This window comes from Melospiza georgiana, chromosome Z, assembly GCF_028018845.1.
Source record: "Melospiza georgiana isolate bMelGeo1 chromosome Z, bMelGeo1.pri, whole genome shotgun sequence".
In the NCBI taxonomy this organism is placed as follows: domain Eukaryota; kingdom Metazoa; phylum Chordata; class Aves; order Passeriformes; family Passerellidae; genus Melospiza; species Melospiza georgiana.
The window spans coordinates 74,841,215-74,865,989 of NC_080465.1; the positions used below are offsets into that span (position 1 = coordinate 74,841,215).

At 42.1% G+C, this 24,775-nt stretch overlaps 2 protein-coding genes across 4 annotated transcripts in view; both read left to right on the forward strand.

Moving 5' to 3' along the window:
* Nucleotides 1–24,775, forward strand: part of DCAF12 (DDB1 and CUL4 associated factor 12) — a 289,432-nt gene that overhangs the window by 32,749 nt on the left and 231,908 nt on the right. The gene's annotated exons all lie outside the window — the stretch shown is intronic.
* Nucleotides 8,670–24,775, forward strand: part of UBAP2 (ubiquitin associated protein 2) — a 216,843-nt gene continuing 200,737 nt past the window's right edge. For all 3 annotated transcript variants that reach the window (XM_058043259.1, XM_058043260.1, XM_058043261.1), the window contains exon 1: nt 8,670–8,757. The gene's annotated coding sequence lies outside the window, so the exon portion shown is untranslated. The remainder of the gene's footprint in view (nt 8,758–24,775) is intronic.

The following is a 24,775-nucleotide window of genomic DNA, read 5'->3' on the forward strand; positions in this document are numbered from 1 at the left end:
ATACCCCATTGCAAGTAAATCCACAGCAGTTTAAAAGCAAGTGGGCTTGGGTTTCTTACCACAGCAGTCCAGCCTCTGTGTGGACATGACTGATTTAGTGAAAACAAAGTGAACTGTTCTTTTTCCTCCACCAGTGAGTGGATTGATAACCCGAGAGCAGAATCTCAGCTTTTTTTTGGTTGTTCATGGCCTAAACATTAGTCCTGGTTCTCTGTATAGCTGTAGCAGTACTCATTACTTCCACAGGAGATTTATCTATTGGCAGAGTTGGGACTGTTACAACTTCAAAGCATCTCCTTCCTGTTCTCATCATTTGATACCTCATTTGCTCTGAGGCAAGAGTTTTCTTTCAACCACTTTATTTTTCTAAGAAGGACCTACCTCTTAGAAGTGTTGAACAGCACAGATAAATGTAGCTGGACAGTCAGGTAAAGGACTACAGGTTTTAGGGTGATCTTGCATCCCAAAACTGCATCTGTAGCGTTTCCACATATTTTCATTGCAAAGGAGAGTGAGGCCTTTACACAGCTGTCGTATTTCACTGTCTACACCTAGTAAAGTTATCTTTTCAGAAGAAGAATGTCTGAGACGTCTAAGTTTTATGCTGGAGGTTAAAATTTTGTGCCTAAAATCCGCTTCTGCCTGCCTGTCTGCACCCTTGGCCTCATCCTGAGAGGCTAGTTTCCATGATCATGGACAAGCTCAAGCTTTGTAAGTTAAGGTTTTTAAGCTAAGTGGGAGACCGTGTCTCTGGCTGCATCATCTCTGCTCCCCATAGTAGGTATTACTGATACTTGTGAATGCTGGAAGGGCAGACTTTAAAAAGATATAGGAACACTAACATAGTCATTCTACTGAGCCTTCTAATTAAATTGTTTGAGAGATGCAAAGGAAAGCCAAAGCCCCTGGCCTTGGAGACACACAGAAAATGATGGGTTAGAGAGGGCTTTAGCAACTGGGGTTACTAACTCCCCACCAGCCTCAGATGCTCTATTGAGTACAGCAGTCAGTTGGTGTGGGGCCTGTTAGCTGACTTAGAGGACCATAGATGAGCTCACAAATTCCAAAGCTGTTCGTATTAATTGAACTCCTCTTAAATGCATGTCCAGCTTAAATCTCAGCAATAAAAAGTCTAAATTATCCCCAAGCAGCTAATTTTAGCATTAATCTGTTTTGTCCCATCACCTGTCTTGCAGGTCCCCTTGCTCTCCTATTCACAGTGCAGATGAATCAGTTTGTTTCCCTATGTAAGGCAGCTCACCATTTTTGGGGGAAGAGATTTTAATCTGTTTCACAGTCAGTCTTCACTTCTGCTAAAAGGTCTGGTTCCCTCGGTGCTTTCTCACTGGCCATGCCTGGCATGTGATGTATGGCCATTGTCATTCCTGTCTGTGGAACCAAAATGAGACCCACTGCACTCCTTGGCCTGGAGTCTGCAGCTGGTCTGTGGTGTTATCAACTGTGCCTTCACTGTATGCTACAAACATGTGGCAGTCAACATTACCCCTTTCAACACTCAATCTGCTGCCTGCCTCCAGCTTCAGCCCAGCTGCTGCAGGTTTCCTTGGCTGTCATCACTTCCCTTCTTGAGTGTATTTTGTTTCTGATCTCTGTGACTTGGGGCCTCAGCTCTTGCCAGCTAGTTGACACTGCTGTTGCTCAAGGAGGAAGCCAAACCAGGATAGGACTTAGAATAGTTTCACACTATTTTATTAGTTCTTCCTAGCCATTGCTGTACTCATCCTGTCTGTTTCTGAATGAAAAATCAGGATAGTTTTTCAATTGCATGGTGCTTTCAAGGTCCAGTAAATGGTCCAAGAAATAAAGAGATGCCAGGACATAGCGCTTGAAATGATTTTTGGTCAAGAGGTGGCCAATTTTGGAGACATTGAAAGTGAGAAAATTCATAGTGTATTAGAAAACAAGAATCTCTGTGCTTTGTCTCCCAGCTTCCTCAGTCCCTGTCAAGCCTCCTCTGAAAGAACAGATGTCAGGAGGGCTTCCACCCCCTAAAAAGGCTGAAGGGACCATGTGGCCAACATGGCTTTTGGGAGGTATGGATCAGCTGCTCTGCCCTGCACAGAGGTTCTTACTCTTTCCTCTTCACTGAGCTGTACCATGAGCTGGCAGAGGTGAGAGAGAAGCTACAGGCCACAACTGCAGAGCTGTGATCGAAGGGTCAGCTAGACCTTGCTTGTACTATATGTGCCAAAGACACAAACATAGTGAGGGTCATGTTCCACAGATGCTGAAGTGTCAGCAAAAAGATCTGTAACCCCTGTAATTAGTGTCTGTGGGTTTTCTTCCTCTGTGTTGTCAAAAGTTTTCCTGTCCTGGGGGTTTCCTCTCTTCTACAAACCCACTGCAGTGCCTGATGCATGTTGAGTGTGAAACACACAGACTCAGTTACAACAGAAGTTTTACAGATTCTAGACAACTGGAAAAAATGTGACTAAAGGTTGTCTTTGGGGAGACAGACTGACACTGTTGCTGCAAAATTCCACCCCGATAACTGCAGTGTTCTAGGCAAGTATTGACCTAGGAAGAAATTCTGGCTAATTTCTCCATGTGTCTGAGCCCCAAGAAAGGTCTTGGAGCCAAAAGTGAGAGGAAAGGTTGGTCAGTACTAAAATAGTAAGATTCACTTCCTCATGTGCTATGGTGGCAGCCTGTGTACTGCTGCTGAAGGCTGCTGGACACCACACTGCAGCCAGCCAGTGAGGATGCCAGTGGAACACTATTAAGCTATAACAATTAATGATCTTGCCACTTGGTAAAACCACTTCGTGGAGATTTTTTTCCTTCCTGGAAATAAATTCTAAGAGTCTTGGGATGCGGAGACTTGCCATGTGTATTTATAGGAGCATTTTTCCTATTAATTGCAGGAAGCCAACTTTAGCTTTTTACCAGTATAAATATGCTTTGACTCCAAAAAATCCCTGTTACCTTGTAGGCTGTTGCTGTTGGACTTGGTGTTTATTTGATTTTGCGGAAAGCTTTTAGTCCTGTGCTCTGGGCTGCTCAACTTGCTGCTTAAAGAGAAGGGAAACATCTGGAGCTTGAATGCATATTGGTCCCAGGACCTAGGTCACAACACCAGTGACTAGACTCAAGCTGGACTTTGTGCCAGTGATCACAACCCCTTGAACGCAGCAGCTCTGCAGTTCTCAGTGCAACTTCAGTGTCCACAAACCCAGTCTGTAGTCCATCAGTTTGTCCATGAGATTCTTTTAGCAAACACCACGGAAAGCTTTGCTCAAACTGAACAACATCCCTCTCCTCTCCCTTCATTTATCAAGGCAGTCATCTCATCACAGAGGGTGACCAGGTCAGCCTGACATGACTTCCCCAGTGTAAATCCATACTGAAAACTAGTGCCAGTCACCTTCTTGTCTCCTCAATGTTTGAGGCTTTCAGTATTACCATCTCTGCAGGGCTGGGTGGAGACTCACCAGCCTGCAGTTCCCTGGGGTCTCCCAAGCTCACTGCTTTGTTCTTGCCATTGCCAGTTACTGCATCTACAAACAGCCCTTTTAAAACTGAAAACAGATGGCTGACATTTAACCAGAGTTGGCAAATATCCTTGGACACACTATTCAAAACATTCTCCTAAAATCACAGGATAAAAATGCCTGTAATTTATCCTAAGATGAAGTTTGGGAAAAAAACAGCAAATAGTGCACATCCAGCTTCCACTTTACAATACTATTAGTTTGTTACCATTCATTACAGGAACCTTTGTATTACCTGGAGTAAGGGAGGGCTGGGATTCCACTAGGCTTGTTAAAATCCAACTGATAAAGACAGATGGTCTGTAAGTGCTGCAAGAGGCAGTGTGCAATACTGTACAAGGATGTTTAAAAGACCTTCAGTGATCATCTACTGCAACTCTGCCTCACCAAGTTATTTAAGAGCTGGCCAAGGAAACTTCTGTCTTCTTGGAGATAATTTAATCTTGGGGAGTTTTAAGAGGTAGGAAGCATGACATTGTTAGAGCAGTGACCAAGCATCTGTAGACTACTTTTTCTGATGTCACAGACAAAATAATGGAAAACTGATAAAGGACTAAATAGATAATTCAAGGCTAGATACACAGCTAATGTCAAACAACAGTGTTGTATGGAAAACAAGTCTGTTAACAATAGCCTGTTTAATTCTTAGAAACAGTTGCCTGGTAGAGGTAACAGTGGGTAGGCACATCAGAGAATGAAATCAAGGAACATGACAGAACAAACTCAGCACTCACCATTAGAAGGGCATGCACTAGACAGGTAACCCCACTAGCATCCTTCTTAGGTGTTTAAGTAGGGCTCTGCAGGATGAGTATCAGCCTCAGACATGTGGAACTGTCTTGATAATCTGGAAATAAATATAGATTCAGATAAAATGTTTTCTGGAAAAGGTTGAAAGAATGGAATATAACAGTAGGGTTAAGGTGATCATGCAGAACACTTTCAGATTCTGGTCACATGAAAATGTATCACCTTTTTCATACAGTCAAACTACACAGAAAACATGGACCAAGGTCTGCAGGGACCACCTGGAGAAAAGGGTCGTCTCCAGGGACACACTGTCTCTAAAGAATGATCAAGCAGCCCAACACAAATTCCAAGGATGATGGACTAACACAGGCCATGGATGTTAGGAATTGAATGGCCTGGGATTTATGAAGGCTGGACACAATGACATCATTATCCTTCCTGCCTTCACCATCATTAATGGTATCTCTAGGAGAACAGCTTGCTTCCATAATGTAAATGGCAACTATTTCAAGTACAATTGTTGTGGAAGCTCTGCTTGTGCAGGCATATCAACACAATCTAACATGTTAGATCCCATTTCTTGGCAGCATCCCCACAAGCTTCACCCCACATCTAAATGCAGCAGCAATCCCAGGTATGCCCAAAGGTAAGATCTCTTGTTATAAAATCCTTGTAACAGTGAGAGAACACTTTGCCACCAAAATTTTCAATTGTTGCATTATACCTAGGGAGAATTCCATATTGTGGCATCCCACTCTTCAGGAGAAGGGAGCACCTAAAATTTGCAAATGCTCATGGACAAAAGAAACAGCAAAAGTCAGAGGGTCTACGAAATCTTACGAAGTTCTATTGGTAGATTACACACTCTGCATGGAAACTGTTATGTTAGTCTCTGACATCCTATAAGCACAAGGCAGTGGGTTTAAAATAAAGGAGGGAGCTCAAAGGGAACAGAGAAAGAGAGCAAGCTGTATTAAAGAGGAGGAGAAAACAAGGGAAAAAGAGAGAGAGATCAGCAGTCCTGGCTCCATTGCTGATGCAGATGATGGAGTGTTCAGGGTCCTGGGGTGCACACACAGGGCTTTGTGAGGGTACCTTTTTGTAGATAAGTTTCCCTCCCTGGAGACAAGTTTCTCCCTTTCTGTGTAATTTAGTTACTGTGGAAATGGGTTGGAGGCTTCAGGGTATTTGGTGGTCTCCATATCCTCCTACATGCCTGCTTCTTGACCTCATTCCCACACCTGTGCTGTGTTGTGCTAATCTCCAGGAGCCAGGATAAGGATGTTTGTCCCAGAAAAACACTGCTCTACCTCCCTGTGGCCCCTTCTCCAGCCACATTCTGTTCATTCTCCCGGTGTGTTATTGCTAACAATCCCTGGCTGTTAGTACCAACAATCCTTGGCTGGCTCTGCAGCCACCTGTCTATCAGTGTTTGAGATTAGCCCCATTATCTTCTGGGCTTCTACACAGGTTCCCTGCAAACTTAAAGCTCAAAGTCAAGACTGGTTTCTTTATACTGAGCCTCTCCCTTGCAGAGCTTGTGTACCTGGATTATGTTGATTTTCTGAGGCTAGTGCAATGTATTTTGGAAAAGGGTAGTGCTGTTGAAGAGGTGTCATTGGGGTCAGGGCTGTGAGACCAGTTTGCAGCGAAGAGTAATATTTTATTAGACCAAGTGATGTAAAAAAAAAAAAAAAAAAACAAACAGGGCACAAAGAAAATAAAAACTTCAGAATAAATAGCAAAAAACTGCTCCGAACTTCAGTTCAGTGAAACCAATTGTCCAATGAGCCTGAGAGGGAAGGGTTGGTAGTGTGGAAAGTGGAAGACAGCATTAGCAACAGGGAAGATAGTACTGCCTGAGCTTGTCAAGAAGAGATGGCTTTATTGCAGCATAGAAGTAGAACAGACTCCTGAACTAGGAACAGGGAGATATTCTTAATACAAGCAGTTTTCCCCAGTCACAAATATGATAGGGAAGGAGAATGCCAAAGCACCAGAACAGTGGTGTCCAGCCTGTGGTATGTGAACTGCAGCCTATTTCAGAAATCTGCAGAAAATGACTGAGAAAAACAATCCTGCAGTAAGCTGAAATAGCCTATCTGGATTTGCACCTGCACCAGACTGTTATTTACTGGCTGGAAAACTGAAGAGGTTGCAAATCCTTGTAACAGCATATAAGAATCCTGGCACAGGCAGTAGGCAGAATTTGCCTGCCAGGACTGGTCAAACGTTGACAGTGTTTATTGCAGGGCCTTCTCTCCAAGTCTGATGTACTGAATCACAGGATCTTTTAGGTTGGAAATGACACCTGAAAGTGAGTCCTGTGACTGATCAGCAACTTGGCAATTAGAACAGAGCACTGAGTAACATGTCCAGTCATTTCTTGAACACTCCTACCACCTCCCTGGGCAGTCCATCCAAATGCTTCACTACCTTTCAGTGAAGAAATTCCTCCTGATCAATATTTGGACTGAAGGTCTTTGTTCCCAAGCCTCCACCACATTATTCCTTTACCTCTCCTCTGGAAGCTTTCTCAGTACAGTATCCCATTTTCTCATTTATATTTACTCCATGTACAGCAGAAAGAGTCTACAACACTTTGATCCTGGTATCCCTGCTCAGTTTTCTCCCATTCCAAATGCTCTTGGGCTGAATTCTGTGTGATTTTCAGAGACACTTTCCAGCTGGCACTACAGCATCCCAAGAGCTCTTAGCCTTTGTTGTTTTCTGCTGCACACCAAATTTCCATCTTGATTATCAAAGGATTGCCAAGCCATGATGGAAAAATGCTAACAATACTGATTAAATCCACACAGATTATGGAGCTGCAGACATGTTTGTCACAAAGCTTGTGAAACTTTGTTTACAGCTGTAATTAATTGTCCCTCTGCTATAGTAATAAAACAGAATATCAACAGCTGCATGAAAAAAATCAACAATACCTGTGCACTGTTTGGTCTGAATTTCAATTTAGTTCAACGGACCCTCTATCTTACTGAGAAAAAACAAGAACAGGAAGATCTTGCAGCTCCTCAGCAGTAGGATCTGTTGTAGCTCCTGCCCATCTATGCAGTAAGCGTCAAGGATGCAGACTCGCTAAATCTGTCTACTTCATGCGGAGAAGGCAGAAACATGAAAAACACAAATTAATTTTTAGATACTGTTTAGATACTGAAATCTGAAATCAGATTTCATGCCCTTTCTACTTTCATGGAGAATATGGGCTTAAGGGATAGCGGATGAGCAGTAAAGGATATCAGACCACAGCAAAGGTCAAGGACCATGGGACATCATCACTGGTGGCAACAAGGGCTGAACAATCTGAACATCACCTTCACCAGCCCTGCCTGCTCCGCACCAAGCAGAGACCAGCTTCCACACAGGGTAAGTAAGCCTGGCTTTAATATGTCAGGCCTTGCAATGATGCCCAAAAGGTAAGGACCCATTGCATTTTCGGCAACCAGAGGTGCTGTACACAATGGAAAAAATACACAGCAAGAAAAAGCCTAAATGGAAGAAACATTTTTGTTTGTGGTTTGGTTTTTTGCCCCTCCTGACTCACAACCCAAACCCAGGAGTCAAGTTTTATTGACTATCCTTTCTTGCCATCTGTCCTGTCATTGTTTAGACTGGCAGAAGCTGCACCAAGTTCTCTGACACAATTCTGCTGTGCCATCCCCTCCATATTCTCTATTAATCCCCACCGTACTTGACTTTCTCCTCCCGTAGTGCGGCTATCTTTTGTCCTGGAGTTCTCCATTTGTGTCCATCCTCTCAAAAGAAGGAGATGTTTAAATTGATGGAAGTGTAGAACTGGTTCCAAAATGCCCTGTTCCTAAGCGACCCTGGTCCCTCACTGGGCCCCGTCATGGTATCCCTCAGAGGGGCTTCTCAGGGGGTCCCTCACAAGGTGTCCATCACAGGGTCCCTCATGCGGTCCCTGAGAGAGTTCCTCATGGAATCCTCGCATGGGCTCTCACGGGGTCTCTTGAGGGGTTCCTCAGGAACTCGTGGGTTAATTCCCGCGGCCCCTCCCGAGGGCCCCTCTCGGTGTCCTTTACTGGGGTCCCTCAGGGGATCCCTCAGCCCGCCCCCCGGGGGTTCCCTCACGCGCCCCCGGGGAGGGGCTCCGCTGCTGCCCCGCCCCTTCCTCCAGCCCGGCGCGCGCCGAGGGAGAGGCGGGGACCCGGTCACGTGAAGGCGAAAGGAAAGGGGCGGGGTTTCCCCCGCGAGCGCTGCACACGTGGTCACCGGGAGGGGGCGGGAGGCAGAGGCGGAAGGAAGGCGCCGGTGGATGGGCGCGCGCGGGCGGTGCGTGAGGGGCGCGGGGCGGGGCTGCGCGCGAGCGCGTCGCGTTGCGTGGCGTCACGTCACGTCACGTCACGTGGGGAGTGAAAACGACCCCGCGCGCGCGTGGAGGAGGAGGAGGAAGGGGGAGGTCACGTGACGGTCGCGGGCGCCGCCGCCGCCGCTTTGTGAGCGCACCGGGCAGGTACCGCGCGCGCGGGGGGCGCGCGGGGCCCCCCTCACCCGCCCCCGTCCCGGCCAACGGTCCCCGCGCGCGGCCGCTCCCCCCCCTCAGCCGCCCCCGAGGCCCCGCGGGCCCGGCCCCGCTTTGTCCGCCCGGCGGTCCCTCGGTCCGCGGGTCGGTCGGTGTCCGCCCGGACCGCCCAGCCCCGACCCGCCCGCCAGCGGGTTGGACGGGGGGACGCGGCTTTGCCCTACTTTCCGTGGCGGCCGCCCCGGGGAAGCTTCGCCCTGGCCTAGATCGCCGACCCCCCCCCGCCCCCTCCGCCCCCCTCCTCTCCCGCTCAGCAGGGCCGCGGGTGCGGGCAGCGCCCACCTGGCTGGAGAGGGGTGCCCGCTTGGCCCGGGAGAGGGGAGTTCTGACTGCACCCCCTGACATCCGCGGGAGGGGGTCCTGCACCGCGTCCGCCTTCGAGGAGGGGTTCTCATCTCATCTGGGAGGTGCTGGTCTCCTGCAGCGAGGGTTTCCCTCTGGCGGGTTGGTGCCTCTGGCTCGGGGGCATGTGAGGAAAGCGGGACCAGCTGGAGGAGTGGGGCTGGCGGCAAGTCAGGCTGAGGGGAGGTGGCAGCTCGAGAAGTGAACGAGTGGATGATGAAGTATCGATCTATGACTTTTGCAGGGCTTTGCTTCCATGTTGTCTTGCTCATCCCCTTTCGGGGCATTCCCTCGCTGGTGGTGGGGGTCACCCCTAGAGACAATAACATCTCAGCAGCTACAGTGGGTTACTTGAGGACGTGACAATGAATGAACCGTTCCCTCTATGAACCTTCTCCAGTTTAGTCCTTCCTTGCCATCGGCTGTGTTTGGTTGCTTGGAATTGGGTGCCACGGCAGGGCTCACTTACGTTGCCTTTAAAAACAACAGAACGCTCTTCTGCGTTTTCTCCTGTTGCTGAAGAAAATTGCAGCAGGGAAGTGAACTGGGAGGCATTCCTGTGCAAGAAGCTAGATGCAGAAAGGACCTGGTGCATGTTTGGGTCTAATGACAAGGGTCTGAACTCTCTGATGTGGAATAGGTTTAAAAGCTTGTGCTGGAATGTCTGCAGTGCTGTTGGGTGCCACCTGGGAGCAGGGTGGACTGGTTTGACGCTTCTCTCTTGTGAGCGTGCTAGCACCAGGAGTGTGGATGTGCAGAGCACCCCTGTTTGTGTTCGGAGGAGCAGGATGTTTCGTGGAACAGAAACTCGGGGTTTGCTATGGGGCTGTGTGAAGGAAAGCTGTGGAAGGGGAGTGGAGGGGCTGTCCTCGCCTGAGAGCAACTGTTTTTTTCCAAGTAGAGAAATTGGAGCTGGATGTAAGGGAAGGGAGGGGGAGCAGTGCTTGCCATTGAAACAGAGCCCTTCACAAAAAATGGCAGCGACTCAGCCTCCTGGCTTTTGCTTCTTTAATATTTACCAGGCCCTTTTAGCAATTCCCTTGGTTGTATCACATTCTCCAATGGAATCTGGATTCCTACCTGGCTGACTCAGTTTTTATACCTGGACCAAATCTCTCTGCAGTGGTTTGATTTAACTTGTTTAAAGAATTTATTTTTAACCTTACAGTGGGTAAGTTGAAAGCAAGCAAGGCTAAATCACTTTGCAGAATTAATAATGTTTTGTGACTCCTGGAAATGAGCTGGCTTCTGTTTTTATGACCTCAATAATCTTGGTAATCTTGGAGGTGGGCAGTAGTGGGAATTGGACAAGCTCTGTTCTACTTTGTTCAATTTGAAGTTTTATCAGTGTGTTGATTTTGAGAACTGTCTGTACTAAAAAAAACATGGCATTTCTGAACTTGAGACTGTTTCAGTTGTTTTGGCTCATCCTCCATAAAGCTCCTGGTGCCATGACTTAGAGAAGGGTTTGATCGTTTGAGGGGACAGGGAAGCTACAGACTCACCACTAAAATCTAAGGAGGCTTGGGGGAAAACCAACAAAATAGTCTTGTCTGTGCAGTTCTAGAACCTAGAAGTAGATTGTTGATGCTTTATATTTCTTCCGTGAACTTTTATTTTAGGTGATTATTTCCTTGTAAAATGCCATTTTTGGTACACTTTGTTTGTTGCTGGTGTTGTCCTCTTGATATTGGTCATAGCAGAGTAACATACTGGTGAGCAGTGCTTAAAAGGTGTATGTGTCATGTACTGTTAATGCTCTATTAATAATCATCACTGAGAGTCTTACTATTAGTAGTAATGCTTACATGCTGTTTCAGTCACATTTAGTACCGGTACTTAGAATAGGTGCTTCATGAAAGACTAGGAGTAAAATTTCAGACCTGTTACGAATCTTTTTATTTATCTTTGTTTCTTATTTGGTTGAAGCACAGGGGCAGGACTCGGAATGCCTGAGTTCAGTGCTTTGCAACAGCCTTGTGTGAGCTTGCTGAAGGAGAAGCCAAGTGACTTGTCCCCTTTGTAAAATACAGATTAGAGAAATCGTGTTGTATTTGTAGACTTCAGAATTATTGAATGGAAGGTGCTTGAGGAAATGCAATTGATGTGCACTGCAATGTTTTCCTGCTAGAGCTTCTGGTGAATTTTAGGTTTATTTCTCAAACAGTCTGTTTACTTGTAGCCCACTGGGTCCTCTGTGCATTTCAGAGAAGACCTAGTTTGGACTTGCACTGTTTTTCATATAACTTCCCTAAACAGGTTACATTCATTAAAGTGAGAGCTGGGATGAAAGGTTGTGAAATGCCTCCTTTGCAATTACTTCAGGTTTATATTTTACAAAAACTGTACAAAGGGTTTGTCTGTTTTGCTCTAACATGAAAGTCCAAACTCTTTGATTTTGGCCATCTGCACTGGGAGTCTGTTGGAACTCCCCATCCGCCTAGGGCTCCTGCAAGACTGTTCCTTCCACAGGTGTGGTACCCTCAGCCTTTCTCTCCCCATTACTTCTCAGTCCCTCAAGGAGTAAACAGCGACTAAAGACAGGCAGTTTAAAGGTGGTATGGTCTGATGCCTAAGATCTCATGGCTTGCTCAGCCTGCTTTTACTACATCATAAATATTTTTCTGAGCATATTGTTTTACTTATGTTTTCTTTACATTGTAAAACCTGTAAAATAGGTTATGTGAACAACTTAGTGCAGCTCCCTTGGATGGAGTTGTTTCTATTCTCACTACTATTGAAATTCTATTTCTTTTTGTCCAGCTTTCTTTGTGGAACCTGCACAATATTGTGGCTTCTTTTGGAAGTAAAATTGTCAAGCTTTTTTTCCCCGCTCTCTCCCCAGGCTTCTTAAATCAGTCTTCCAACAGGTGAGCTTGGAGGACTCCTTAACCTGGCTGAGTGTAGCATTTTGCATTAAAAACAATGAAATGTTTCCCATGTTGAGAGAGCTTTGATCTTTCTTGAGACTTGAGATTTGCCTGAAGTAATACTCTGATCGTGAACTCTATGGTTTTGTTTTTCTGCTATATCATACAGGAAATACAGTTTATTGCTGTAGAAGATGCAGGTTCAATGGAATTGGTCTTGCAGAATCATTCAGTATGTGAATCTACAATTAATTGAAGAAAACACAAATACTTTGTTAACCTCCAGATTTGAATCATTGTACTTTTTAAAACTGTTTCAGTGTGGGGGGAAGAATGCTTACCTCAGTCTTTTAGGCCACCCTGTGGTTGAAGTTGTAGGATTTGAATTCACTAGTTATGACCATGTTCCTGAATATTTTTAATGGTTAGCTATAGAGAAATGAAGTCTTTGTGCAGTTTTATTGCATCTGGCATTGGTTTAATCTAGAACATTTCATTTGTGTTTCTTAATACTGAAGTAGTGTTTCTGGAAGTAGGATGATACTTTAGAGACCATATTGAGATTGCTTTTAAGGAAGGAAAACACACTATTTGTTTCTACTCCATTTGTATTGTTTAGTGGTTTGAGGTGATGGATATATAGTAATATGGAATGAAGCATATGGCTTCAGAAACATTTTTGCTTCCTGTTTTTAAATGTTAACTGAATCATGGCTATTTTGTCCTCAGTGCTTGGCTTTGTACTGTTTCATTATCTGTGTTTGTCCACTTTGAAAGCTATTGCTGATTTATTTTTTTTTCTCTGCTCTTCTTTGATTTTCAAAATCTTATGTTGTCTTACACACAGTTTCAGCAACAGGAATCTGAAAGGAATCCTGGTGCCAAACCTTGCACTGCTGTTGGGCTGTACATAGTATATTGTATTCAAGAAACTCTGGTCCATGCATTTGATGGGTTGTGCCCCAAGGGATAGATGTCTGCTTGTGTTTCAACTTTCAGTCACACATTCTGGAGATCACTGACTTGTGATCCATTTTTGAGACTGACATAAGGGAGACCTAAGTTAGTGATGTTAACTTTGGGTGACTAAGTGTGATGAGGGCGAAGAGTACTGCACTTCCTTGTCTTGTGCTTCACTTTCTTTTATTAGCCACTGAATGAATTTCTGAATGTTTTGAACATGGGTTAAGTGCCAAGGGGTAGCTGTTGGAAATTTTTTTCAGAGAAAGATTGGAATAGACTTATGAGGTTGGTGAAGTTAAGTTATTGAGTACATGCAAGTGTTTGTTTTTTCCTTAGCGTTTGAGTAAACACTTTCTGATACACATCTTCAACCTCTTGGGTTTCTTTGCTGTTTATTGATGTCCAGATTAGCACCAATGCCCAGGAACTCTTCTTTGCATCTTAGAAAAAGATGCTTATAATCTTTTTTTAATAGTTCTCTGTTAATGACGGCTAGTATAAAACTCGTTTCAACTTCATACCTGTACTCCAGGTTTTGTTGTTTACCATTTTATTTGTTGATGTAATAGTGTATCTTTCTGGATTTTATCCCAATGGCTTTTAACATAACTGATTTAATTGAAAATTCTCTTGATTTTCTCTATATTACTGTGGGAGAAGAAATGCTAGAGCTTGAGAATTGTCTCTAATGGAGTTTGTGGGGTGTTTTTGATAACAGCTTTTCTGTTAAAGGACTTTCTTGCCTTTTTCGTTCACTTCATCATGGGCTGGCTTAGGCTGACAGGGAATTCTGGAGGTGTTCTAGTCTCCCCTTGCTCAAGCAGCACCATGTACAGCAGGTTGCCCACGGCTTTGTCTGAATGTGTTTTGAATATCTCCAATGGAGACTCTGCCGCCTCACTGGGGAACCTGTGCCGTGCCAGTGTTTGGTTGCCCTCAAGGCACAAAAGTGTTCCCTGTTGTTCACAGGGAGCATCCTGTATTTCAGCCCTTTTGCTCTGGTCCTGTCACTGGGCACTGCTGAAAGTAGCCTGGCAGTGTCCCTTTCCTTCAGGTACTTAGACATATTGGTGAGGCACCGCATCCCTCCCTGGCTTTTTTCTCTGGGTTCAGCCACTTGGTGTAGTTAGAGCTGTAGTCCTTAAGGCAAACTGAATTTAAATGTCCTTACTGGCCTTTGAGAAAGACGTGGATTAAGCATTGAATTTAGTATGGGTGGTGTGGTATTCACAGTAATTAATGATTCTTGGTTGGTTGAGAAATGGGTGGGTTCAGAGAAAGTACTGTGAAAATGCAGTAAGAGGAGTATTTCAAATTTGAATAATTTCTGTGCTTGCAAATGAGGACTAATTGACTGTCCTGGTTCTAGCTGAATTGAAAACAACAATTCAGCAGTCTGTGAGGGAAGAAATAGGTTGAACACTGTTTTATCACTGTCTGACAGTGATAAAATTGCCCAGGTCCTTTGTATGTTCTGTCTAGGAATTGCACGGATTGCAAATGATGACTTGAAGTGCAATACATTGTTTAGGAGAGGTTAGACTGAGTGCTTACTGCATGTCAAACTCTATTTTGTGATGTTATGTACATCATAAGTATTTTTAAAAGTACTTTTTAATGAGACTAAAGCCCACACTTTGCAGAACTATGGGAGTCCAAAATTAGAAGCCAACTGGACCAGCCTAGTTTTTGTACTCTTGCAAGCCCAGACACTTTTCCCAAAAACTGCAAGACCTCCACAACTGTAGAGAAAGGTTGAAATAAAGTTAGATGGTTAAAATTACTTGCACAGTTAGGGTTATTGAATCTGGGAAGTGCTGGGATGAATCTTGTAGAACAGTCAATCAAAATGAAACATCACTGAGGAGTAGTTTCTGCTAGGAAACCTGCCTCAAATATTTGGATGACTTTGCTCCCTTGCTGATTCTGTGGATTACTGGGGAGTGCTTTTGAGAACTTTCGCCATGAGAGAGAGCAAAGCACGAATGTGTATAACCTATATTGTCCTCAATAAAATCCATTAAAATGGCAGATCAAGAGAAGATGTTCAAGTGTTTCATTAGTTATGAAATTACTCACTCACTATAAAATATGATAAAACATAATGCAAGAAACTGCAAAACCATCAAATTTTAGTTAATTTTACTACTTAAATAAAAATTGAACACAAAAGCATACTTACTGAAGCATCTTGCCTTTGAGGCAAAAGCAAGGTGATGTTGCACATTTGAGCCACACTGTGGTAACTAAAGGCCTTTCTACCCAGCAAAAAAACCAGCTGTTTGAAACTGGAACTGAATATAGGGAAAACAAATGAAAAAGTTGAGCAGCTGGAGTCAGCATAAGTTTTCTTCTTGGGACTTTGTTTAGGAGTGGTGAGGGGCTGGGAACTGCTTTTATGGTTGTAGGTCCCCTTTATTGACAGACCTTGATTGAAAAGCTGATATACAACTCTTTCTCCTTTTCCAGTTGCTCCACAGTACTGGAGAAAAGTTAGGATTAGTTGTTAACGTGGACTTTTTATGATCCTTTCTTTGTCTTAACAGACAGGTTCTAATGCAGTGTGCAAAGGGAGAAGGACAGAGTGAGTTGCTTGTGGAGGAGGAGGACGAGGATGTGGCTTGGGGCTAGTTACAAGACAGGTTTGCGGTGGGGGAAAAAGGGGGAAGAGTTTGGTATTCTTGATCTTGATATGATGCATTGCTACTTTGATTTGTTTGTTCAAATTATTCGGAGCCTGGTTCATATAAGTAGAATCAGTAATGCTGGGGAACCTTAGGTGTGTCTTAACAAACAAACAGAATTCCTGCTTTGATGAACTACACTGAAAGTGGGTAATGAAATAATACCAGGAATGGTTAGCCATGGTGGAGTACTTGGGGGAGAGAAAGGGGTCTCTGTTCTCAACATCCCATTTGGCTGTTAAATCTGCCTGGTGAATTCTTTGACACTGAGACTATGTTTCAGTCCTTTGAAACGGTGTTGCTCTGTTAGTGTGTAGCGACTGTCTCTCTCTCTGGTAATGCCGACTGCAAAGCTGTGAGGTTGTTTTGCATCCTACTTTTGGTAATCCTACAAATGTGTTTTTGTTCTGCATTTATGTGTAGTGTAGCATTGACAATTTCCTCTATCCCCCAGAAGCTTATATATGAACAGATATGCTGGAAAGACAGAAAATTTTTTTAAGGTAATACTTTTTTTCTTTTCTAAAATAAAAATGTTGAAGGAGATAAGCTATCTCTTCTGGCACTCAGTAATTCTGAGGAAAGTTAATTCTCCTGGTAGATTCTCTTAGTCATTCTGTTGAATAAAATGAGAACATTACCACCTCTTACATTTCCTGAAAAATCTCAGCTATATGCTTCTCAAGTAACCTACTGGGTGAAGTAACCTCATGTAAACATAGGTCAAACATTTTGCTAAACTTTGCTAGAATGTATATATGAACTTTATTTTGTTATAGTTAAAACTTAAAAGCATTAATCTGGAAACATGGCAAAGCTTGAAAATGGAGCTTCACACTAGGCTGGTTTATCTCAATGCATGTTTGGCCATTATAACTCTATTGTATTTTATACTGGTATGGTGTTTATGGCTGGAGAGGTGTGGGGCTCTGCTTTCCTGACAGCTCAAAGACCAGCTGGGAAGAAGTTATATGTTTAGTTCTTTCAGAACTAGGTGTATATTGACCTCCCAAGGATTAAGTTTTGGGGATGTATCAAAACTTGATGAAATACTGACCTATAACATGTATTCTTCATCTCTCTTTTTCAAAAGTTTTATATATATATATATATTCAAAATAACCCAAATTTCTAATTTAAATAAAAGGTGGAAATATCCCCTCTGTTTGTCTTTAAAAAAATTAAAAGATTAGGATCTCTATTAAGTTTCAGATGAGTTTAAAAGAAAAAAGCTCCTCAAAAGGTCCTCGTGAAGAAGATGATAGGAAAGCTTCCCAGTTGTGTTAAATTCAAAACATCACAGCTCCAAAAGACTTAATGTTAACCAAAAAAAATATCATGTGTGTCTGGAACTTACACTTTGAATTCTTTTACACAATTGGATATCTTGCTAAAGCTCTAGAAGTGTGCAGCTAAAGAAATACTTGTTTATAGTGTAGTTTGGCATCAGTGTACTTCTAGCGATTCAACAACTTGCGTTTCAGTCATGCTAGAATGTTTGCTGACAAGTGAGTTCCAGATAAACGTTTATTTAATTTTAGTCGCTTCTGAAGTAAAACTACAGCGTTTAGTGTGTTCACATTAGTTTGTAAGGTTGATTTTTGATTCACCACGTTTTGTCCTAGTTTTTCTTCTCACTTAATGTCATTACATTCCTTGATCTCTGTTTTATTCCTCATTTGATTTTGGTAGGAACTGATAAATCAGTCAAACAAAGGTTTGTGTTCTCAAATGTACTTGCATATTAGAATATATATGAAAGTCTAACATAATCTCAGATATGGAAGGCCTTACTCTTGGTGCTGTGTGTGCTAGGAATATTCTGGGTTTTATTTGTTCTGTATACAAGAGTTGAGATTTTAGAATGGTTTTCAGGGAAGTTATGTCTCTGGCTCTTAGCGTGAGATAATAGATTTAAACATACTTTTTCTTTCCCATTCTTCTTTTTTTGGCAAAATAAAATCTAAAACGAGCGCAAAATCTTTTACTTGAAAGTATTTACAACTCTTCAAATGAACTTTCATGAATAAGTGGAAGTAAAAATTCTACACTTTTAAGTTGCTGTTTTCAGCAGTTGTATGTGTACTCCATAATGTTTAAATGCAGTGTATTGAGAGTTGTTTTATCCCATTCTGTCAGTCTCTTGCATTTGATCCTGTGCAGGAATTCCTGTGATGTGGCTGCAAACTCACAGTATCTTCCAACAAATCTCAAAAACTCAAGCTTCAGGGCAGTGTTCTTTTGAATATCAAAACTAAGGTCATTCTAACGCCTTTTTCCTAAGAGATTTAGAGCATAGCAACAGGGTTGGTAAGTACAGTTTTTCTAATGTTAGATATCAAAAACTGAAGGAACCAAAAGGACAGTACCTACCTAGATGAGGCTTGTATACTTTCAAAAAAACTACCTTAAAGCCCAGCAGAACAGCAAATTTCAGTGTTCTGAAAGTGAGACAGGGGGTTTTTAGTAATTTATTTTCTGCTGATTGCAGTTTTGGGTGACTGCTATCTCTTGTACTTTTTTTTCCTGATCAGAGGAGGTATGTTACATTCTTCCTTTTAAATGTTTATTTTTACTTTATTCTACTGATTCAGGTTCTTACTGGTTTTCAAAAGGCCATGTTTTGGACACTGTACTCATTGAACTTGAAAAATAGTCTTGTGTTAAATTGAGAACACATTTAAGGCATCATACTGTTCTACATTTTAAACTTGTCTGCTATTGGTTTCTGAATTTATTTACAGTGTCATCTTGGCTTTTTCAGCAAGTGTGCTTAACAGCCCCCTGCTGTGCTAGAATTTTTTAACAAGGCTCTGTAAATGACTGAAAATTATTACTGTGTTTAAAAAGCTGTTACTTAAGTTTGTAATGCAATTTTTAGGACTTGTAACGTTTTATCTTGATTATTCCTTGCTCATCCTTTGCTTGCTTTCTGTGTACATACAGCTTTCTGACTTTCTTGGAGAAAACTGATGTTTGCAACACATCTTCTGAAATGGTTTTAAATATTGTCATTGTCAAACCATTTGTTTAGTGAAGTTTTTATAGAGGCAGTATGCTCTCTGTAGCTGGTACCTGTAATATTTCAGTGTTGTTGCTAGAGTTGAACACTGCGGTTAGTACAATGTGTAATTCTGGGTGCAGTCTCAGAATTCATATGTGTGCTGATGGTGAGGCGTACAGTTAGAATAAACAAGCTGTTTCAGGAGCTGTGTATAGAGTACAACTCCATTTTGTTTCAAAAAGTGAGTAACTTCATCTTGCAGGAAAGTATTACCGCGCCTGAGTGGGTCACAGCTGGTGAGAGAGAGATGGTGAATCTTGTTTCTTGAATCAGAAGGCTTGATTTATTAAGATATTATATATAATACATTATTACTATACTAATAGAATATAGAGAGAGGTTTGCAGAGCAGCTAGGCTAGCTAAGAATAGAAAAGAAAGAATCTACAACAAAATTGTGTTCAAGGACTCAGTCCCCTAGCTTGCACTGGTGATTGGCCCTTAATTATAAACATAGGAAATGAGCCAATCAAGGTGTCCCTGTTGCATTCCCCAGCAGCTGATAATAATTGTTTACCTTGTCTTCTGAAGCCTCTGGCCTCCCGAAGATGCAGAAATCCGAAAGAAAGGATTTCTATGGAGAAATGTCTGCGACAGGAAAGTGCTTGGTCTTTCAGACTTCCAGTGGTAAAATGGACAGGTCACTATGAGCTTCTTGGAATGTTTTAGAAAACACATTTTCTACTTAGGCATTTTAATATTGCCTTGCACAGTGTATAAACTTGGCACACCTGTGTGGAATCGGGGACTGTGATCCATTGCTATGCTGTACTCAACTAACTCGGACTACAAAAATATGTTAGAAGGGAATGTTAACTTGAAGATAAGGGAATACATTAATATGAAAAGGAATTTTTTAATGGCCTAACAATAGGAAGGGAGTTTTGAAGAGAAGCTTTATATGCTTGTTCAGATTTTGTGAACTTAAAAAGACAATATTACTCTTGCCCTTGTGTGAATTTTATTGTGAGCTGGTTTGCCTTGGAAAGAAGGGGTGGAAGAGAATGACAACTTCCTGCTGGAGACAGCAAACAATAAAATTTAAGTCCAACCAGATTAACAGAAGAAGATACAGATGGAGTTGGAACACTGGCCATGGGTCTTAGAAAAAGCATACAGGTCATTCTCCACCCCCTTTAAGTTTAGAGAGAAAGTAAATATTGAATTAAATGCAGTAAAACTGTAGGGAATTTGATGCTTTATGTGAGCACCTTGTCTCTTTGGTATCTTCCTCATAAAATTTAAGAAATGAAGATGTGAGGGATGAATTTAATTTTGATTTAATTTCAAGGAAGAGAACAGCCTGGATGACTGAATTCCTGCTGTTCAGTTGAGTTCTGCATAGAGGACTTTTTATTTGCCTGCTTCTTTCTAGCATGTTTTAGGTTGTAAAGATAATTAATCCTTCATCTCTTTCAAAAGTTTGGTATCATTTTTGTGCAGATGAGATAGACCTGACCTCACATGAGTTCTAGACTGATGAAATAGCTGAATTTACACATGACACCAAGTTGAGAAGATGTGGTTGTGAGGAAAATAATACTCAAAATCAGGTGGGAAAGCTTGGGGTAAACCCAAGGTTTCTGACTGAAGCAAGTCAATATGAGGATTAGCATCAGAGATAACTTGTCAAACCAGCTTGTTTAAAGCTAGACAAAATGGTTGTGACTGTAAGAAAGAGCAGTCCAGAGGTGGCAGGGAAATGGAAGTGATTTTTGATGGCTTTCAGTTCTTGGTGCTGTTTTAGTTTTTTGTTGTTTTTGAGCACCTGACAGTAAGTTTGTAAAAGGATTTCACTCACTTCTTAGAGTGTTTTTTAACTTTAAAAGGCTAAACTGAGCCAAATGGCTGATAGTTTTCATTAAGATGTGATGTACGGTGATTGTGAAGACAGGAAATGGTTAACACTACCTTACAAACTATTGTTTCTTTTCCTCCTTCTGAGACTTTAAATTCCGAGACAATGTATGTCACTGCAAAAACAAAAAAACAACCGGGAAAAAAAGCTTTTTTTGTTTTGGTGGATATTCCTGCCTAAGATTAGTCTTGAGAAATATAATCTGGGACAAAAAGTATAGAAAGATGTTCTGGAATATTTTGCTTTATTTGAAAGTGATTTTCTGCCAGAATCCTAGCTTTCTTTTGTCTCCTGAGTATAAGAACGTATCACATCCAGTGGTTTGTGCTGGTAGTCTTCCCTTGGTGTCTAGTTTGGAGGTTGGGAAGGTTCAGGAAGGATACTGAGCTGTCTGGTGTTGCTATGAAAACTGAAGCTACAGTCAGAAATCTGCTATCACATTTTATAGATACAGCATTACTGATTCCAGTGTGTATTTCCTTCTATATCACTTGTGGCTTGTAATTTCAGCATTGCTTTTTTTTGTACGTGTTGTAATGTGATCTGATGAGTGGCATAAGTCTGAATTAATCCTGCCATCCAAAACTTTTCTGTGGTGGCACTTTCTACTTTGTCCCTCACTGTCAATTCTAGTGTGAATCAAATAGGGGCCTTTTTTTGATGAAGTTGAGTGTGTTTCTGCAAGTGTGAGAATGTCTCTGCTCTTGCTCTGCTATTTTTAGTCCTCTTGCTTGTATCTGTTTCTATTCAAAGAATTCCTTTGGAAGCTGTTCCAGGAGAGAGTGGTTTGGTGACGCTGGGGGAGGCAGGGAAAGTGCAGGCAAGGAGCGTGTTTGTGATCTGGCAGCGAGATGTCTGAAGTGCAGGGCTGCTTCCTTTGTGACACCTTGTTTCTGAGCAAACTGTTCCAAGAGAATTCCCCCTGCTGAGTATTGTCCCGCCAGCTGTTATGTGGTTCTTGGTGTCATTTGGAGTGCCTGGGTTTCTACTTGGATCTTACTACTCAGTTTGTTTTTCTGCAGAAACAGCAATTCATTTTAGAGGCTGATCAGGTATAGGCTGTTATATCAGAGCAGGTAACTGAAGTATGCATTTCTAGCATTTAATAGCCAAAGTCAGCTGTTCCCAGTACTTGTTCTTCCTTGCTCTTTTTTTTCTTGTTTAATTTTCTGAAACAGTTTATTCTGGATTAGCTTTCCTAGTAAGTTGGTTTAAAAGTTTTCACTTGTTATTTAACAGCTTTTTTTTTCTTTTTTTTGTGGTTGCATGCATTAGTCATCTTGTGAGTACAAGGCAGCTGTTGATTATGATGGTAGTGGTAAGTGGGGGTGATCCAGTGAAATGTTTTTTTGGTTTTAAGTGTTATATCTTACTGTTGATAGTGTTGACAAACTGGTGGAAGCCTGAGTGGTGTGTTGCCTGACAGCGCAAGCTTTAACTGTTCGGGAAGTGTCCTGCTGACATTGTCCCAAGAAGGGCAGGAACAAGTGGTTTTGAGACAAATCAGTCACAGTTAGCACAGGAAGGTCATCAACCCTGTGCAGCTTCAGTGGGGTACTTCAATCTTATCTGAGATGTTTTGGCCACTTTAATATTTTTTTGTGTTGTAGTATTGATGGCTTAACAAGAGTGTGGCCTGAGTTCTTATATACTTTCATGTATTCTTTGAAGAGAACATCTATAACTTGTGTAGTTGGTACTTTGCAGCTGTTTTCTCACCTACATATATATGTGTGTGCCCTGAGCCCACCTGGGCTTTTTGCTGACCCCAGAGTTCATCTCAGGCTGGAAAGCTTTGCAAATTATTGCAGTCTGAAGAGGCTTTGCGTTGTGATTCTTTTAGTGGAGAGAGCCATTCAAAGAACTTCCAAGTCACCCAGCTCTGTTTTCCTCAATGATTTCCTCCTTTCCCCCTCAGAGGGGATGCTGTGAGTTTTAATGAGCTGGCAGAGTAAACAAACCTTGTCAAGGTGGGGCTTTTGAGGGTGGATGTTTAATTGTGTTATTCCTCTAAAAGTGAAATCCATAGATGACTGGCAAAAGTACTGAATATTCAGTTGTGCATACAAAATCATTGAAGATTGTTATGGGTGAATAAGTTGCTTTGGACTAGTTTGAATCTATTTTAATGTCTGAAGCTGAATGTAAACATACAGTTCCATAGCTGGGGGAAAAGACTATTTTGGGTTAACATAAGCTGTGTCAGTGTGGCTGTTCTGATGTTGCTTATACCCTCCTGTTCTTTGGATAAAAGCACCTCCAAATCTTAAATATACTCTTCGCTGCAAGTTACTAACTGGATGCTAACAGGTATCTGAGAGGTTGAACATGAAGTGTTCCTCAGTAAACATGATAGAAGCCTCTTTTCTTCCAAGATAATTATATATTCAAATGTATACTTTTCTTCAAAACACTCCTGAGAGGTTGGGGGTTTTTTTGTATTGTTTTTAAAATACCTATAGAGAATTGTTTCTAATTTTTTTGATTGCATGCATGGGCTTGACCAGGACCAAGTAGTGCTCTACTGGATCCCAGAAAAACAAAATATATTTCTACCTGTGCTGTAATGGTGCCTGTCTACTAAAAGCAAGTTCCCCCTTTCCTCATGAACTTGATCCCTGTCCCTCTTGTCAGATTCAGCAGTTGTATAGCCACATAGTTTTCCACTGGATAAGCTTGTTGAACTGACTGATTGTTTTGTTTTAGAGGCTTTAGTTCGCTCCTGGGTGAGCCTGCTGAACCGACTCCCTCTGCAGCTGCAGGATCATTAGCCCAGTTGAAGGAAAGGAGCAATTTTTTGTGGTTAAGGAGTGGGGGAGCAGGCATGCCATTTCTGGTGATTGCTCACAGTTGTGTGGTATTAGATGTGAGCTGATACTTGATTTTAATGGAACAAACTCTTTGGGTTCTGCCCAAGCTATGGATTGAACTTCAAGTGAATATAGAGCCAGGTCCCAAAGGGGAACTAAAACTCCAGTCCCACCATGAGTTTTTTTGACCTTAAGTGTGCTCAGCCATCCTTTACTTGCTTGACAGACTTCAGGAGAGCTGTGTTGGTTCTGGTTGCAGAGGATAATGATTTTCAACTCTAAAAAGCCTGCTAGTTAGTTTTTTTTTTTTCCCCTGGCTGTAATAAACCTTTTTTTTACTAAATACTAGTTAATGTTTTTTCTAATCCTCCTAGTTAATGCAGTGAATTATTCAATTGGAGTGTCTGGAATCCCCCTGATGGTTGGTTGTCAAAGAGAATTCCTGTTTCCTATATGTTTCATTTTTTCATTTTTATTTGGGCCAGTGCAGCCTTTTTTTTTTTTTTTTTCTCCCCCTGTTTTGGTCCTGGTAGGTTTGGGGTTTTTTTGGTGTGGTGTGGTGGGGGTTTTTTTGGGTTGGTTGTTTGTTTTTTCTTTTTTTGGTCTCATGGCAACAGCTGTGGTCTAATCTCTGTTACCGAGTTCTGATTGTCCCGGAGTATGGTGCTTAGAAAACAATGTGCAGTTTGTCTGTGTCTCTCTGTTCCTTGCAATTTCAGTACAGTTAATCATAACTGCTGGTAACTAGTGCATTTTGCAGGCCCTTGCAAGCATGGGTCCTATGCAAACATATTAGTTCAGGGAGCAGAACCTGATTCCTTGTGGATACTGATGTCTGAAACATAAGGTCAAGTTCTCTGAATGTTTTAGGACATTCACTGCCTTTGATTGTCCAGAGTCACTCCGGTGCATACAGACAGCAGTGGAGCTGGGTGAGTTTTGCTAATCAGTTTTTCACAAGTCTGAAGATTGACTTGGCTGATTGTGTGGAAGATAAAGTCCTAGGTGGAAGTTAGTCAGACTTCTCTGATTTTGATGTGATTGATTGTTTTACCTATTTATTTTTTTTTTGTAAATACCAGTTAAAGTTGCATTTCTTCAGAAATTTCTGTATGAACAAGGGTATAAGTTGCCTCAGAAGCTTCAATATTTTTAAAGAAATGATGAGGACAAGTCTGCAGGATGTCTGTTGAGTGTAGCTGGTAGATTTTGCTTAAAACTAGAGAATCACCGCTATATACTGAAATGTGAAGCACATCTCTCAGACACACTGGGATAATAGGAAAAAATAGAGGATTAAAAAAAAAAAGTTAATTATAATACCTAACTTCCATGGCTGAAACATGCTCTACTACTAGA